Source organism: Strigops habroptila, chromosome 12 (assembly GCF_004027225.2).
Source record: "Strigops habroptila isolate Jane chromosome 12, bStrHab1.2.pri, whole genome shotgun sequence".
Taxonomy (NCBI): domain Eukaryota; kingdom Metazoa; phylum Chordata; class Aves; order Psittaciformes; family Psittacidae; genus Strigops; species Strigops habroptila.
Window position 1 is genome coordinate 18,148,819 of NC_044288.2, and position 13,126 is coordinate 18,161,944.

Below are 13,126 nucleotides of genomic sequence, written 5' to 3' on the forward strand. Positions count from 1 at the left end.
TTAGATGGAATAACGAAACGTTTATGCTGACGTTATCAGATACAAATGTGCAGCCTCCATTTGACCACCCCCTGGCTGACAAATTCAGTTGGCTCCAGCCTGAACAAATTTTTTAGGGAAAAATTATCTGATGAAAACATGACAAAATTCACATTATTCTCTTAGAGAGTATAAGCCACCACTGCACTTCTGCACTATTATGTTACTGTACATGTCGCTGTCAGAAAATGCTTTTTTAATGTTATCATGTTAGTATTATATATAGTATTATATTTTGTTCTAAAGAAGAAAAGAAATTTTGAAAAGCCATTAGGTCAAATATCTCTCCTTCTGCTGTAAAGGTTTCCAAGTCATTGAGAAGTGCCAAGAGACCCATCATAAATATATGACATTAAAAAGGCCCAATTACTGGTCCATCTGAACTGAGAACCAAACCCTTATGTACATGGGAGTATGTGCCTCTTCCCTAGACAATTCATGCAAGTGTTGCAGTTATGTACACTGTGGGTGGAGGGGAAGAGAATCAGGGAATAAATTCTGTTTTTTCCAACTATTTTATTCAACCCATCTTTCTGCCACGATGTTATTCTCAGGGGTGATTGATTTGAGCTGGGTGAAATATGCCAAAATGCCATGGTTTCTCCCTTTATACACCATAGGAATTTGGTTCCTATTGACATGTTGCAAGTCAGCATAGACAGTCTCTTTAGGAAACAAAACATGCTGGCCCCAGATAACTGTTGTGTAAGTTCTTGGCATTCTGGATCAGAGCAGCAGCATGTGTTTTATTCCCTAGCACAAAGTGTCCTACTTTGGAGAGGAGGGACACTCCTAGTCCTGGTCCAGTTCAAGGTCCAGAGCAGCAGAACAGGTCAGTCCAGCTCAGGATGAACGACACATTCTGCCTGTAAAAGTGCTGGTTATTTGTCGACAACCAATGCCAAGGCTCAAGAAACTGGTTGCTAAAGCCAACAATAAAACTGAAGAACACTCATGGAAATGCATCTTCTCGGCCTCGAGTATTTGCAAAGCAAAAAAAGCAGGTGCTTTTACTATGGCTTTTGAGCAACAGGAGTTGCTGGTCCTTTGGGGTTATTTGCTCTGAAGACAAGATTGGGTACTCACGGTTACCCGAGGCCTCACAAGCTGTGATGCTGTCAACATGATGGGGCTGGAATGTTGGCTTTTATATCAAGTAACCAGACTCCAGCCAGAAATACTGTTTTCTACAGTTCAGAAACACAGTCTCAGCAATTAGGAGAAAGGAGGAAAATTAAAAATAGGAATCTCCAGATCTTAGATAGCAAAAAGAAATTAATAACCTTCACAGTTTTGCTAACGGCAGTCTCCAAATCATCTTTAATTGACTGTGATACTGCTGCAATAGCAACACTGCTGGCAGCAGCCTTGCCTGTCTTAGCTACTCTGGGGACATACCTAAACCCTTCAGTTACCTGAATGCCAAGTTTGGAAAATTGAGCTATACAGTCCATAGAAAACAAAATCCAAAAACAACAAGGGAAATCAAACAAACAAACAAAAAACCCAAACCAAACAAAAAAATCCAAAACAAACTGAACAAAACCAACCAACCAAACAAAAAAAACCCCACAAACAAAAGAAACCCAACTAAACAAACAAAAAAGCTGCAATGAGATCCTGTCTGTACAACTGCTCCTGCCTGTGTCTCAGCCCAGCCTGGCTTCTGCAAACCCAGTGGGTCTGGCTGCTTTCCTCAGATCCCACCTCACAGCAGAGCCCTAGGCTGCCTGTGAAGCACGGCAGGAATCAGTGCCTGTTGCAGGGGCTGTACCTGGGCGTTTGTTAGAGCTTCAGGGTCCCCATCGGAAGCACACCATATTTGATGAGGGAAGAAGTATTTCACTATTACAAGGATCTGCTCCGATTCACTTCCAGGGATGAGCTGCAGGGCTGCCTGTCCAGCAGCAGCCAGTCCCTTGGGAAGCAGCTGGCTGCTGAGCCCCCATAATGGCACAGTACTAAGCCCACCACCATTGCCCGTGCTGCATTTACTTCAGGAGCTTCAAATCCCAGGTTCCCAACTCAGCTCTCCTTTTCTGTAGGTGTGTTGTACAGGCTCGGTAAGCCTGGTTGTGGGGTAGGATACTTGCAATAAACAGCTTTTTGAAGTTGATTTAATGCCTCACCATCACTCCAGTTACTAATCTATTCATGGTGGTTTACTGCTGAGTATACCACAGGCTGATAAAGATTATCACTGAATTAATTCACATCTAGTGTGTTGTTAGGCTTGAAGCCAAATGCTCTGTGTTATCAGTGTGAATAAATACTCCAGAGTAATTTCTCAATGAGCCTATCTCAAATGGACTTCTAAAGCAAAACCTTTCAAAATAAACTATCTTGAAAGTAGAAAGAACAAATGGCACTATGTTCAGGGTGTCACGCACGAACTTTTCGCATGACATTGGGTGCATCTGACCTGTTTGTGATGGGGCCCAGGGTGTCTCTTACCCAGTAATATTGTCCAATTTCTCTACACTGTGGCAGAGCTTCTCCCCTGGCCCCTTCATCTGCATCCTCTTTTAAGAAGGTACGTGCAGGGAGTGTGCATCCTTCCCAGTTCTTGACATTGACCTGCAAGGATATGTCCGTCTTTCCACTTTCTGTCTTGTACTTTCTCAGCACAGCATTGAGACTTCTCTTGCACTTTCAGTTTCTAACCACGAGCAGTGAAATGCTCACTTCTGACTGTTCTTAAGGAGTAGACAGTTAAGGGAAACTAAAGCTACAGGGGCTGGTGATGAGAATACAGTTCAAAAGAAGCCAGAAATGTTTTGCATTGGCCAGAATCATTTTATGTTTGTGCAAATGACAGAAAGTTTCCATCATCTGCTGAAAATTATGCTAAAAATAACTTTTCTCAGAGTTGCATATCTAGAGACCTGAGCGGGTGACAGGTGCTGGCAGTTTGGAGGCCTTTACCTATGAGAGCAAGGGGGAGAGATTCAAAAGTAGAGAAAGGACAGGACGTTTTTGATACTTCAGTGTTGTTAGCTGAGTACAGGCAAGACAAATACATCTCTTGCCTGTATTGCATCTCTTACTGTCCAGGTCTGTACCATAAGGTTCTGTATGGCATAGTCTTGCATTGGAGAAGAAGAAAATTTCACCTTCCTTTAGTATGGGATATGCATGAGTTTATCTAATCCCTTTCCTTGCTGAAGAGTCCTTCTGCTGGCACTACAGGGAGGTACCCCAGCAGTGAGGCTAGAAACAAACTTCCATGTAACACATAGCAAAGGAGCATTTTGTAGACTTGGCAGAACCTCCAGCTTCTGTTTGAGCTGGAGGCTCTTTCATTTAAAATGCTGGAGCAGCACAGAGTGGGTGCTATTGGTGTGCCTACCGGGGATCCTCAATGAGCACCTGTAGGTTCATGGAGTGTCCATCACTTCAAGGCACAGGGATGCTGCTGGACGGGGATGCTGGGAGAGAGAAGTGTGTTCCTGGGCTAATGCTTTTTTTCAGCAGTGCCTCACAAACAGTCTTACAAGTCAGCCCATGATTTATTAGGGGAAGAGAACTTGGCCTGCTTGCCTAGCTGGGCCCAGTCCCACTGTGGAACTGGCTTCTATATCTTAAACAAACCAGCTAAAGAAAAGCAACATGTCTCATCTTTGTGCTGGAAGACATCCCAGCGCAAGGTCTGTTTGCCTTACTTTGGAAACTGCGGCTCAAAAGGAATTCTTGAAGGGGAGTAGCAAAAGAAAAAAATGTTTTGGCGCAGGATGGATCTGGCTGACACCTCCATCTGCCCAGCGGGTCAGGCCATGCTGACATGGGCCACTCCTGGCCAGGCCACCATCTCCTGCTGAAGGGCGAACACTGGGTGAAAGCAGTGCCCAGAGCTCCCTGTCCCTGCACAGGACATGAAGGGATGATGGAGGCACACAGAGACAGATGAGGTGTGGATGTGTGATACAAACCCTGGCACTGGCAGGAGAAAGGAACTTGTATTTCACCAGTGAGGCTGTCCTGGTGACCACAGCATTTGGAGAGGGCAAGTGTCGATCTACCTACTTACTTTTAGGGAACAGCTTTATTTGTATATCCATATGCTTGGTAAATTTGAGCCACTGAGGGAAAACTAAAGGCTGCTTTGTAAGGTACCACCTTGGAAACAGCCAGCAGGGAATGGAGCAGGAATGAGGCTAAGAAATTTCAGACTTGTCTGCTCCAATCTTTCCTTTGAATAAGTAGTGTTATCCCTCTAAAAGAAAAATACCACCCCCCGCCCCCATTTGGTACCAGTTTTAGTTCAGATTCAAGAGGATAAGTTCCTTTCTGTGTGCTGAGCACGGCTGGAAGGGGTATTACAGACTGATTGCTGAGAATGGCTTAATGTGCTTTTTGGGGCAGCAAGAAGTGATGCACTGTGTCTTGGGCCAGTAAGGTGGCACCTCCATTGTGCCCATAATAACATGTCAAATAGGATCACATCACACTCCTGAGCACAGGCTCACACACTTGTATGAGAGGTGGCAGCATGAGTTCAAGTGGATTAGTGTGCTTGCAATCATATTAGCATAAAAACATATTCTCAGACCTTCATGGAGCTGGATAGGGTAGCATTCGAGTTCAGTTGGCTTTTCTTGCCTCTCCCAGTAGAAATGCCAGGACAGCACAGTGGCATCACCAGCTCTGTCTCCCGTTCCTGCCTAAGGATAGCCAGTGTAGGCAAAACCAGAACAGCAACACATCTGCATCATTTATAAATCAACATTTCCCCTGGCTTACTGATGGATCCGTTCTCCCACTGTTTCTTCTGCTTCCTAAGAAGATTTGTGCTCCATAAACTGTGTTTGAATTGAATGTGGTTGCTGGATAAGGGGATGGACCAGAAGTCTAGCAGAGCGAGTGGCTCAGTCAGCTCTGGTTCACCATAACTGCATACATCCCCTGGGGAATTGTGCTTGCTCTTGCCTCTGGACCAGACATGACTGTTAACAATTACAGAGGCTCCCTGATCTAGCTGTAGGGCTTTGAAAGCAATGAGTAATGAATTTCTCATCAGGGCTTCCCATCTTTCTCAATTTCTCCAGTTCCTCCCATTTATCTGAAGTACTCTTTGAAAAAGAGCAAGCGTTGGGCTGGGAAATCCAGTTCCTAGCTTGGGGCAATTTGCTTGCAGTCAGATGTTGTTCAATACACTTCTTGATCACCTTCTGGCAAACACTCATCCTCCAGTAGAGGTTGACATCTGCAGGAGCAATGACTAATGTAAAGACCTGTATGGCTCCTTACACCCTTCAGCCATCAATACACCTACCAAATGCTTGTACAAGCAGGCTTAATACTCATCAGGGATGAGAAAATGAGAGGAAAAGGTATCATTTGAAACATGGATGTCTAAAGCTGGCTGTTTAAAAAAATGTTTGTGGAGCTGGGAGAGAAATAGTTTGTGTGAGTGTGGGGTGAGGAAGAGCTATGAGCCAGGAAAACAGTAAGTCTCTGGAAGGAAAAACATTTTGGGAACTTTTTTCTCTCTGAATAGATTATGTATTAGTAAATCTCGCCAAGCTGCTGCATGGAGCGGAAGCGTGGACCACTCTTATGAAGCAGCCCTGCTTGTAGCAAGCTGGGTTTACTGCCTGTTCGGTGAGGATGGAGGCAATAAACTGAAAGTAGTAAGTGCATTTCTTACATAGTAAATCAGTGGTGTTATACTCTACTGGTTTACAAAGTCTGGAGGAAGCAGAAGGAAACAAGGGAAACAAAGCATGAGAAAAGAGGGAGCAGAAAGTGGAGTGGATGGTCTTCTATACATTAAAATCTGAGGGAAATATCTCCCTATGATGGTGTCATAGGTGCTTCAGAATGGGCTGTGAGAAACTTGGGTCTGGGTTCGTTTAGGTCTCCCACCATCAAGACTCCCATTGCAGCTGGTGAGCTGCTTACTCAGCGTTTAAAAGAGAGGCTGAAGTTGTGGCATGGCCATGATCTACCATTAACTGCAAGAGAAATCTCACACAGCGAGGGCTGCTCAGTTAGGTAGAAAAAGACATAACAAAACACTGCTGGCATTCTCAAGGTAACCAAAGCAAGTAAAATGTAAAACTGAGCAAACAGCAGTGTGCTGCTGGCTCTTCCCTGCGCATATCCTGCTGATGTATATCACATGAGGCAGCCCACAGTGTAATCTCAGCAGGAGTTTCTCGCCAAGACTTTCTTCTTCATCCAGAAAATTATATTTCAAAAATAACATCTGTAGCCCATGACTGCTGTGGAAGGTGGGGAGGATGCAAAGCACCCACACCTCGCATCCTCTCATCTCCTGCACCAGTGAGGAGCAGCGCCAGTCAGAGAGCTTTTATTGCATGTTTCAAGCAGCAATAAAATACATACCTGAGTGTGGATGTCTGACTGATGGAGAATGCCTGGGAAAGCTGCTGGTTAAGGCTTTAGTTATGGCTGCTTTGGGGGACCACTTAATGCTCTGCAAGAACTTGCATAAGCCTCAATTGCATCCCATGAGTGTGTTACCCTAAGCAGCAAAATTATTAGCGATACCAGAATTCCCATAGTGTCTTAAAGGTTCGTTAAGGGCACTTTGTTTGTTTGCAGAGGCATCCAGAAATGAACAGTGGCAAGGTGGCTTACCAGCTTTTGCCAAGAGCAGGAGAAGGTAGGGCTGGTTACAAGTCCTGGCACCCCAGTGCAGCACAGAAGGTCTCTTTCACAGCAGCAGAAGGCACTGCTACAGCTGCAGCACTGAGCTAACGGAGCAGTGGCCGGGATCCAGGAAGCCAGGCGTTCCCCCCGTCCTTTTGTTCTGATTCCCAGGCGTGTGGCAATCAGGCTGTCCCCAGGAGAAACAGGGTGTAAATCACTAATTAATGCCTCCCATCTGCATGCAATTCAAGCCCATTTGTGCTTGACGGAGATATGTAGCACAGGCTCCCCGGAGAGATATTCTATAATCTGTTACTAATCACTGAGGCTTCAAAACCATTTAAAAGCTTGTGCCTGTGACTTGTCCCCATGCAAACATCAATTATATTCTCTCTGATGCTATAGCCTGAAAGACCGCAGCATGGTGGAGGCTTTTAAACACTTGTCCCCCAGCCCTGACATCCAGCTTTTTTTATTGTAGGTAATGATATTATTTAATGTATTCCTTGCTGTTTGGAGGATGGTTGAGGGAATTTCATGAGACAAAGAGACTATGGCACAGCAAGAGACAGAAAGCGTTACACTTTTCCAGGGCGTCATGGGAACAAGTGCAGCAGTTTGTAGTTGTACATCAAGGTTTAATGCTGCACACATACCATTACGTGTGTTAAAAGGTTTAGGAGGTCCTGGCCAAAACTGGGACCTGGTGTGTTAAGCATCAATCAGATATAAAGGAGGTGACACTAAAGAAGTTTTTAAGCCAACAACCTGATGCCCAAATAAACCCAAACTCCTCCCTGGTCAATTCTTGGGTGCTAAAACAGTCTTCAGGCATTTAGAAACTTCAGTGCTTTAGCTCATATAAAATGTTTACTATAAGGACTTTTTGAAAGTGAGGCAGCCAGCAAATCAGATACACTTCTGGCTTTGGCTCAACTTGGTGAGACATTCACATGTCGCAGCGAGTGTAACTGGGACGTTGGAGGAAATCAGAGTTTTAATCACTCTTGGCATTTCAGTACTGCTGGTTGCCAGCGGCCAGCTTGCTGGAAAATGACATCACTAGAGATCATAGCAGAATGCCAGTCTGTAAAACCAGTTTGCCAGCCTGTTTTTCTGTCACTGGGAGGAGTTTTCTATCTGTATATTTATTACATTTCCAACTTTGGAACTTAAAATTTATGGACACCATTACTCTTCTTACCAAAAAAAAAAAAAAAATTAAGTAGGATCTAATTTTATGCCTGCAATCAACTATGGGCATAAATTTTCCCCGGCAGCATTTAGCTGTAGCATCAGCATATACAGATAACTTTACGTACATCCAGTATTTTCCCTAGTAACCGAGAACTGGTTTCTTTGCCAACAGTGTTTTTACGAAGGCAGCCTGAGTGTTTTCTTTAATTAGTTGGTAATCATGCAAGATTTCATTTAAAAATGTACAAATATCAAAGATTTCAGAATTCATATTGTATTCATCTTTGTGTATTTCAGATGTGGAAGTTCCTTTCACTCACGGGTGAACTGGCATTTCAGCTCAGTCCTTATGGACTAAGTCAAACCCCTACACAGCACAAGAAGAAAATCTCTCCCTTTTCAAGTGGACATCCAGTCTGGACCTGCAGAGCTGCTGCAGTGGGTGCTGGAAGGGACCTGATCAGGGCCATGCACATCTCCTCTATCTCCTGGCCAGTGTACATCATTTCTGTTGACCCACGTTGGAGAGAATTGCCAGGGCTGTGCAGCACAGAGGAGATGGGCTGGAAAGCCTGAACATACTCATGAGTGTCTCAAGCCAGGGCTAACATTCCCTCTGTTTCATGAGAACCAAAGCAAATATTTTAAAAGTTAGTTATTCTTCCCAAGAGATTAATTGCCAGCCAAAAAATAGATTTTTAAGCTGTTTCTATAGCCAATATGAAATATTTTGTTTGTGTAGATGTTGTGATGACACCTTAATAGCCCGCTGCTTATCTCTGCGATCTACAGGACTCAGAACACTCTGCTCTTCACATCACTGGCAATTTAGAGGAATCAGTCCTTAATCTGCCTCCATAAATGAGGCTTTTTCCCTTACCAGTTGCATAATTTTGGATGTGATCCTTTAAGGGGTAGACATGGCCCTTTGTGCTCAGCCTGAAATTCTTCAGGAGCTCTTGGAGTCCATCACTGCTTAGTGCTTCTCTGCCAGCTGTTCCTTGTGCAGGTTTGATTGTCCTTTCATTTCCCTTCATATACTCCTGAAAGAAGGGTCCCAGGTGGTATCAGCAGCCTCCTGCATTCTATCCTATCTGACATTAGGGCTCTTCAGGTCCAAAAGTGTGAAGGAAAGCCTTAGCAGATAATCTGCTTGCTGTCCCACTGCCTGCCTGCAGCAGGATGCTGGCAGGCCAAACTGGCCACTGCCGCTCACAGCAATGGCATGAGGATAGCACATAGCAGAGTAACCCTTCTGTCCAGCAACAGCTACTTCTCTCTCCCATCCCAGCAGTGGGAATAGCTGCCCTCTTCCTCCAAATCTCTGCTCAGCTCTATTCCTTCCCTTCCTCCCCTTTCTTGGGAAGGAATGTCCCAATCCTGAGCAGCTCTCATCTCATCATCCTTGGGCAGATAATATCCAGTTCTGCCTATGCCGCAGAGAAGCTGTAAGCTTGGCTCTTGCAGTGTTTGTGGGAGGGTGTGTTGGTGTTGAAACTATTTCTATTCCTTCATCAGTATTTAATTCATTTAAAAAAAGAATAAAAGGTCCTGTGAGCCATAGTGTATCGTTCAATCAGCACAAAGGTAGTTCACAAATGAAAATGTGTGGCTGAGCCAGTTGCAAAATTACTGGAAATAATTCAGCGATTGCATTGGAAAGAAAATACCCCAGGGCACATCTTCACAGGGGGGAATGCAATTCTGATTCTGCTCAGTCCTCTTCAAATAAATAAGGACTATCTGGATGGGTACCTCCAAAGAATAGCCAGAGAAGAGCTATAAATAAAGGTATTGAGCTACCTTTCACATTGGAAGCTGGTTTCACTTGGAAGGATTTTCAATTATAAGTTACACTGCAGTGAACCTCAGAGATAAAGGCTCCACGTGTGAGGGTCTTCCTGCTCCAATGTTACATCACCAACACTTAACACTTTCATCTATTAGCTCTTGTTATAATCCATGATAAAAAAACCCAGGAGGATTCAGAGGCACGTTGTCTAGCACAAGTGCTGGAAGGAAGGAGTCAGGCCCCCAGTGCGTCTGTGATCAGCTGCCCTGCAGATAAAGCTCCCCTTCTATACTGAGGCTGCAGCTGCAAGCACAGCTTCTGCACCAGTGGGTCCCATACTTGGGAGTTTATTTGGCTTCAGATAGTCCTGCAGGCAACCCAGGGATGAGCATGGAGAATCTCTTGTTGACATTGAAGGCTGCCCTCACCAAGTGGCCCAGACGCTAGTGCTAGTATCAGGAGAGTCTGCTGGTGTTTGGGACCACTGGAAATTCAAGAAGCTGTTGTCAATTTGACCCTTGTGCCTGTTCATCATTATCCTTTTCACAAGCTTTGTCCTTGTGACCACTGAAAGCTGCAGCCCAGCAAAGAACACAGTAAGCGTCCTGGCCCAGACAAAAGTGGCTGCCTGGTCCCTTATCTCCAGGCAGCCCAAAAGCCTTGAGCAGCTGATGTGTGGAAACCAGCAGAGAGATAAAGCTAAGACCATGCTGTTCCAGCCGATTCCCCATGTGGCCAGAAGCTAAAGCAACACGACTGGAGCTGATGCCCTGGCAGGAGGGTGCCGCTGGCTACAGGACATGGGGTGCTTACACTGTAATGGCAGGTTGTGTGCTGACCTGGCAGATGTGAAGGGGTTGCAGGGTACTGGTGCGCTGTGTCCATACCCCAGCCCTTTACAATGGGGCAGGAGGAGAGAGTATGACATGTTGTGTTGCGTCAACCCAAGCCCTTGTGTCAGCCTGAGTCCTTTCTATGCTCTGAAGCCACCAGGCAACTTGGCAGAGTGCTGTGTTGAGGGAGGTCCATGAGGACTAGAGCATCGGCATGGGTCTGAAAAGCATGGGCAGAGATGAGAGTCTGGGGGTAGGAGGCCAGGGTTGGGATGGTTTGGCAGAGCTCTGCAGGAGGATTTTACCCAGGGACTGCATATTCTCCACCGCAGCCAGAGTTAGGCTTGTTCAGCTCTCTCCAACATCTCTGTTATTTTCCAAGAGCAAAGAACTAGATGGCAAGCTCATGGTGGCTCACAGTGGTTGCTCAGAGAGGACCAAGGAAAAGCAATCACTCACAAAATATCTTCATGAGAATCTTTTTTCTAGGCTCAGAGTGGAAAGTGGGAGGCAGTTTGCCAGGTATACTGTTTGATAGGGCTGCCAGAACAGGCTGCATCACCACCTCCATTTTCCCAGCTCTGTTTCTGGAAGAAGGGGCAGCTGCTAATTTATTTGTTTCTGCACCACGAACAGGATCAGGGGAAAAGCCTGGAAGCAGTGGTACAAGCTGACCCTGTACATAGTGATATACAGAGACGGACAATTTGTCTGAAGCAGTGGAGCGGTTCCAAACATCTTTTCGTGTTCTGTATCCTGCCTTTCATGTCTTCAGCAGTAGGAAAAATGTTTTCTTTACATTTCTGCCTGGAAAAACAATTACGAATGTTGAATGTGTGGACCAGGAGGTGGAACAGGAGTTGGCCAGGAAGGGGTTTGCTTTGCTCATAAACAGGAAGACTCAACCTTTCCCACCATTCTCCATGTTTTGGAGATGAAGGTGTTGTGAGGAGCTGGAAAATGGGACTTCAATGGGAAAACCACCAGAATGAAGAAATGAAAGAACAAGAACAGAGCAAAGACCTCGGTGCTGTCGCTCTCCAGGAGCAAACTGTGCTTCCATCCTGCTGGGGGGAAAAACCATGTGGAGGGTGCAGGAACCTCATCTGCTCTTCGGAAATTCTCCAGGATTTTCCTGTAACCCAACAACCTCCATTGAGAGGTGTGGAGACACCCAACAACCTCTCCCCTCCTCTCCCCTACCTAAATTGCAGAGATCACATAGGAAGAGCTCTGAGTTATACACAGAGCTCTGTGCCTTCCTCACCTCCACCATTATAGACTGATGGGAGTCCTATGAAAAGGGATGTCCAGGGAGGAAACCCTTCCTATTTGCTCAGGTACATTGAATTGCCTCTCTGAAACCCAGTGTTTCTTCTCAGACCTTGGCATGTGGGGTCTGGCTTGTTAAATGTTGAGCTTTTTTTTTTAGAAACATAGCTTTTATAGTAAAAAAAGCGACTTAGGTTTTCCTGGTTGCAAGTCTTGACCTTTGTCCCTCTGCTGAGTGCACTACCATGCAAGACTCTTTGAGAATGTGAACTCTGCCATTCCAGTCTCTGAAAGTACCAGAGTTAGGTCTATTTAATAATTTTCCCCTTTTTTATACTGCACAATACTGTGCATTTATGTAACCTGCCGCACAATTTTCCCTGCCAACAATTTCAAATCAATTTTGCCTAAAACCACCGAGCACCTTCAGTGTCCCCTCCAAATCATTTCAGTGGAGAAAAAAATGTTCTTTTTTTTCCCCTTTTTTGCTATGACATCTAGCTTCAGTGCAATCTGGGGGCTATTTTGTCCTGTTTTTCTCAGCACAGAGCTGATGTCTATTCAGGGAGCAGAGGGCCAGGGTCACCGCACTACACTGAGAGAGCAGTGGCAAATGGCTGTGTCTGCTGGGCACATGGCAGTCATCAATCAAAGGTGTCCTCATGGATATCTGAATACAAGTCCATGGTGCAGGCTAGACATTCAACCACTTCAGATGCCTGTGAAATGGGTGGATTTGCACATATCAAATATGAGGTCTGGTTACTCGTGTACAAAAAAACCAAGGCAAAGTTGCAGGTTTGAGTCTCCTTTTTTTGTTGCATTTCAGAGCATTTATCCTTGGCTCTTCCCAGGACTGATGGAGCTCTTTGATAGCACCAACCAAGTAATTTCCCCTCACTTTGCTTCACTATTCTCGTCTGGAAAAGGCGAAACGTTAATATCGGCTTCTGCTTGAGGGTACTGTGAAAATGAGCTGGTTGCTGGCTGCTGAAGGCTGCAGGATCCTGAGCTGGCACTAGCTAGATAGACCATGTGTTATTATTTTATACTGGATAGACAAAGTAATTTCCCAAGGGTCTTTAAGATAACATTGCCTTTTAGTGAGCATTAATGGACTTTTCTGTGAGGCATCCACTTTGTCCTTGTGTCCCTTAATTAAAACTATAGCTGCATGGCCCCAGTGCTCTTGTGACAAAGAAGATATGTTAAAAAGCAAGTTTCTATTGTGTTCTTTTTGACAAAGATGGTGTTTTGTCCTGTGAGCAGTGATTCACCGTGTCCATTCCCCTTCCTCCTGTGGCAAAGCAGCAGTGCCAGCTACTGACGTCTGGAATGTCCTCAGAAACAGCTCTGTCCTCCAGCCTCTGCAAAACAG